The sequence below is a fragment of the Nomascus leucogenys genome, chromosome 6, assembly GCF_006542625.1.
Source record: "Nomascus leucogenys isolate Asia chromosome 6, Asia_NLE_v1, whole genome shotgun sequence".
NCBI classification, from domain to species: Eukaryota; Metazoa; Chordata; class Mammalia; order Primates; family Hylobatidae; genus Nomascus; species Nomascus leucogenys.
The window spans coordinates 96425977-96431672 of NC_044386.1; the positions used below are offsets into that span (position 1 = coordinate 96425977).

The 5696-nt window shown below is 49.8% G+C and overlaps 1 pseudogene; it reads right to left on the reverse strand.

The window, feature by feature from the left end:
- Positions 1-760: 760 nt before the first annotated feature.
- On the reverse strand, positions 761-2209 carry LOC100596240 (annotated as a pseudogene).
- Between the last annotated feature and the right edge of the window lie 3487 nt (positions 2210-5696).

Consider the following 5696-nt stretch of genomic DNA (forward strand, 5'->3'; position numbering starts at 1 on the left):
AAACTTTATACTGGTTTTCACAATGGCTGTACTAATTTACATTTCTATGAATAGCATATAAGTCTTCTTTCTCCACATCCTCAGCATTTGTTATTTTTTGTCATTTTTATGGTAGTCATTCTAACTGGGATGGGATGATATGTCATCACCGTTTTGATTTGCATTTTTCTGATGATTAGTGATGTCACACATTTTTTCGTATACCTGTTGGCCATTTGTATGTCTTTGAGAGATGTCTATTCAGCTCATTTGCCCATTTTGAAATGAGATTATTTGTTTTTTTGCTGTTGAGTTATTTGAGTTCCTTGTGTATTCTTGATATTAGTCTTTTGTCAGATGGATAGTTTGCAAATATTTTCTCCCATTCTGCAGGCTGTCTCTTCACTCTGTTGATTGTTTCCTTTGCTGTACAGAAGCTTTTTAGTTTGATCTAATTCCATTTGTCTATTTTTTGCTTTTGTTGCCTGTGCATTTGAGGTCTCCATTAAATCTTTGCCCAGACCAATCCAATGTCCTGAAGTGTTTCCTCTATATTTTCTTCTAGTAGTTTTAGTTTTTTCTTTTCTTTCTTTCTTTTTTTTGGCATAGCTAGCTGAGGTTTTCTTTTGGGAAAAAAAATCGATTGGTTTGTAGCTGGAAGCATGGCCAAGTGGGGCACCCCAGGCAGTAAACCCCCCCACCCGTGGGTGGGCTTCGGCCTCCCGCACAGGCTCTGGGGCAGCTGCAGGAGGGATAGGCTGGGCGGGGCTGCCATGGCCGTTCACTTGGGCAGGACGTCTGAGGACTCGGACACCAGCTTCCCATCGTGGGTGTCCATCTTCTTCACAACCATGGCGCTGGTGGAGCTGGTGCAGCTGAAAGAGCTGGAGCACCCAGCCAGAGCCAAAGCTCGAGCCCAGGCCGTAAGCTGAGGCTGGGGCTTGTGACACCCCCGTAGCCCGAGCTCAGCACATCGGCATAGCCACTGGTAGTCTTCGTGTGGATACTCATGTTCTGCATCCCAGACGCCAGTCGGCTCTCCTCGCCCTCCAGCAGCTTCCTGTAGGTGGGATCTCCATGTCCAGGACCAGCTTGACGTTCATCAGCTCCTGGTACTCAGGCAGCTGCCACACCATGACCTGCTTGGCCTGCCGCAGGGCAGCCTCCAGCTCGGACAACTTGGCATTGGCGTCCTTAACGGCCAGCTTCCCTCACTGCTCGGCATCTGCAATGGCGGCCTCCAGGGAAGCCCTCTGGCCTTTGAGGCCCTCAATCTCAGCCTGGAGCCGGCTGATGTTCCAGTTCATCTCCGAGATCTCAGTCTTTGTGCGCTGCAGGTCATCTCCGTGCTTCCCAGCCAGCGTCTGCAGCTCCTCATGCTTGATCTGGTGCATGCTCTCAGCCTCAGCCCGGCTGCGGTTGGCGATCTCCTCATACTGCACCCTGACCTCAGCGATGATGCTGTCCGTGTCCAGGGAGCGGCTATTGTCCATGGACAGCACCACAGGCGTGTGGGAAATCTGGGACTCCAGCTCCCGGATCTCCTCTTCATACAGCTGCCTGAGGAAGTTGATCTCATCAGTCAGCGCTTCCAGGCCAGACTCCAGCTCTACTTTGATTATGTAAGCTTCATCCACATCCTTCTTGAGGAGGACAAATTCATTCTCCATCTCTGCACGCTCATTGATCTCATCCTCGTACTTGTTCTTGAAGTCCTCCACCAGCCCCTGCATGTTGCCAAGCCCCACTTCCAGCCTCAGCTTGTCCTGGCCCAGAGTCTCCAGCTGCTGCCAAAGGTTGTTGGATGTAGCTCTCGAACTGGTGGTCCACGTTGCTCGAGCCGTCTTCTGCTGCTGCAGGAGGCTCCACTTGGTCTCCAGCATCTTGTTCTGCTGCTCCAGGAACTGTACCTTGTCGATGAAGGAGGCAAACTTGTTGTTGAGGCTCTTGACCTGCTCCTTCTCCTGGGTGTGCACGGCCTGGATGTTGGGTCCACCTCCAGCTTAAGGGGGCGCAGCAGGCTCTGGTTGACCATGACAGCTGTGATGCCTCCCATACTGCTGGCCCCACCATAGCCTCCACCCAGGCCACCCTGGAAGCTGCTGCCCACTCAGGATAAGCTTGAGGAGCTGATGTGGGTGCCAGGCCCACTTGTGTAGGAGCAGCTGCTAAAGGCCTGGGGGCCAGAGGTGAACACCTTGTAGGACTTCTAGGTCACCCTGATGGACATGGTGGAGGCAGGAGTGGAGGCAGGCGGGCTGAACCAGGTGGACATTCAAGAAGGAGCAGAGAAGCTGCTTCTAGGTCCCTTCTAGTAGTTTTCTAGTTTGGGGTCTTACATTTAAGTTTTTCATCAGTTTAGATTTAATTTTTTTAATGATGAGAGATAAGGATCTAGTTTCATTTTTCTGCATATAGATATCCAGTTTTCCCCAAACCCATTTATTAAAGAGACTGTCCTTTCCCCCAAAGGACATTATTGGCAGCTTTGTTGAAAATCAGTTGACTGTAAATACATGGATTTATTTCTGGGTTGTCTATTCTGTTCCATTGGTCTATGTGTCTGTTTTTATGCCATTACCATGCTGTTTTGGTTACTAAAGATTTTTTTAGTAAATTTTGAAGTCAGGTAAAGCTGGAGGTGTGATGACTCCAGCTTTATCCTTTTTGCTTAAGATTTATTTGGCTGGCTGCATGCCCTTGCTTACACCTGTAACCCCAGCACTTTGGGAGGCCGAGATGGGCAGATCACGAGGTCAGGAGATCAAGACCATCCTGGCTATCATGGTGAAACCCCGTCTCTACTAAAAATATAAAAAATTAGCTGGGCATGGTGGCAGGCGCCTGTAGTCCCAGCTACTTGGGAGGCTGAGGAAGGAGAATGGCGTGAACATGGGAGGCAGAGTTTGCAGGGAGCTGAGATTATGCCACTGCACTCCAGCCTGGGCGACAGAGTGAGACTCCGTCTCAAAAACAAAAAAAACAAACAAAAAAAAGATTTATTTGGCTATTCAGTCTTTGTTAACCTGCTTTTTTTGTAGTTGTTATAGATAGGGTCTCTGTAGCCTCCACGCCCACCTCCGCTGCCCCCCCAACCCCCTGCCCCAGGCTTAAGTGATCCACCCACCTCAACTTCCCAAGTAGCTGGGTCTACAGACACGTCACCACACCTGGGTAATTTTTGTATTTTTTTGTAGAGACTGGGTCTTCCATGTTGCCCAGGCTGATCTTGAACTCCTGGGCTCAAGCAATAAGCCTGCCTCAGCCCCCTAAATTGCTGGTGTGAGCCATCACACCCAGCCTAACCTGCTATTTTTATTTGGCATTATGTAATAAACATTTGCCCTATAATATTATAAAACTCTTGGTAAACATTTTCAATGTCTGTGATGTATTTTCTGTAAAGCAGTGCCATAGTTTTTAGGTTTCTGGTTTTTTTTTTTGGAGGCGGGGGGTGTGTCTCATTCTATCGCCCAGGCTGGAATGCAGTGGTGTGATCATGGCTCACTGCAGCCTTGACCTTCTGGGCTCAGGTGATCCTCCCACCTCAACCTCCCAAGTAGCTGGAATCACAGGTGTGCAACATCACATCCAGCTAATTTTTTGATTTTTTTTTTTTTTTGAGACAAGGTCTTGCTACCTTGGCCAGGCTGGTCTCAAACTCCTGGGCTCGAGTGATCTGCCCACATTAGCCTCTCAAAGTGCTAGGATTACAGGTGTAAGAAGTAGGCTTGGACATTTAGTTTCGTTTTCAGGCTTTTTCTTTGACAAATAATACTGTTACAAATATCTTTGTACAGAATTATTTCCCGTGATTCTTATTTCCTTGGGGTAGATTTTTAGTCATGGAAATTCTGGACACAGTGTGTGAACATTTTTAAATCTCTCAATAATCCCTTGATACTTATGGCCTTAGTGACTTTCTGAGATGGCTTTCCGGTGGGTCCCGTCGCAGTTATGGCCTCGTCCTTGCATCTGTGTGGAGATATGGGAGTTACAGAAGAAGAGATGGTGGGCATGGAATGTTTTGAATCACACGGCTCTGGGGTTCTTACTAATCACAGGGCTGTGGCCACATGGCCTCATCCTCCTGAGATTCATTTCCCGGTCCGTGTGATGGAAGTGGTAATACTACCCTCAAGCAGTTTTGTGAGGACCAAGGCCCGTGAATGTGCGGCACACAGCTCAGGGTCTGGCACACAGAAGAGCACAGCAATTGTTTATCGCGATAGCACGGCATCTCCTTGGTTGGGACTGGTGTAAATGTTTGGCCTCTGAAAGCTGAAGCTGCAGAGTGAGACCCACCAACCCAGGCATGTGTGTCCCTACATTGACCCAGCCAGGGCCCCCAGGATCCCTTCAGACAGATGGGCAGAAAGCAAAAACCAACACCAAGGTCCGAGACCAGAGAAGGTGAGCAAAGGGCTCTGAGGGCAAAACAGAGTGGGGAAGTGATCGTCAGGCTGCCTGGGAGAGGAAAAAAAGGGGACTGGGAAGGAGCAGGAGGGAGAGAGCTGGGTTGGGGAGAGGAGGAGTGGACAGGAAAGGTGGAGACCAGATGATGAGGTCCAAAGGGAAGGGTTGGTTCAGTACCAGGACATAAGGTGAATCCAGCTACTAGGTGGCCAGAGGAATGGGCAGGAATGGGTCCCAGGAAGTTCTGACACCCGATGCCTAGTTCTATGACTAGCTCACTGTGTGACCCTGAACAAGAACCTCACCCTTACTGCGCACTGGTTTACCCATTTGCAGAAGTTCCTGGGTGTCCTTCGATCTTGGACAACCTCTGGCCTGGCAGTGTCCTGAAGAGACTAATGACCCTCCATCTGGACCTCCGCATAAGTTTAAAAACCTAGCAACATAGCTCCTCTGCAGGAGACAGGAGACAAGTGCTGGTGTAACCGAGTCTCTTGGAGCAATGGGAAGCCTTTTCGGGAGGATTATTGGAAGAAAATCCAGAGGGAGGGGGCTTGCTTAAAGAGAGTGACCACAGCCAGAGCAGAGCAGGGTCAGGGGGGAGGGGTGGGGTGGGAGGGGAGGCAGGGGGGTAGACAAAGGGAGCATGGGTGAGAGGAGTGCAGAGGTGGGAGGTGCCCAGTGGGGAGCCCCAAGGCAGGGCGAGGATTGTCTTGGGCTCCCTGCCATTCACACCGTCCATTAATGAAGATTAGAAAATGTCACCTGCTTTGGCTGGTGAAGTCTCATGTTTATATCACTTGGCTAGAAGAATAAGGTCTCATTTTCAGACCTCACTCATTCCCTTGGCTGGAAACCCTTGTGTTTCAGGTTGGGTTCTGCAGAAGCAGAAACACTGAGACAGAATTTGGGGCACATGATGTTTATTAGTGGTCAACAGCTATGAAAGGGGCAGGGAAGCAGGCTTGGGCAGAGGGAAGTTGACCTGTGCTGCAGCTCAGCAAAGTCTCAGCTTAACCAGCAGTGTTCATCAAAGTTGTCCAGCATCAGATCTAAGTGGATGGGCCTCTATACTCCTGCCACCATCAGTCACCAGATGTAGGCTACCCCAGCAACGGCATAACCTGAGATCAGGTGGCCCTCAGCAGTGGAGGCAGGCTCTGCAGGAACTGAAAGCTGAGACTGTCTGACGACCTCTCTCCCTGCAGCTGAGCAGCAGGTCCTTCCTTGAAGGGGGAATCTGAGCTGCACATCTCCATGTCTATCACACTTTAAGCAGTGAACCACCCTATCAACTGTAC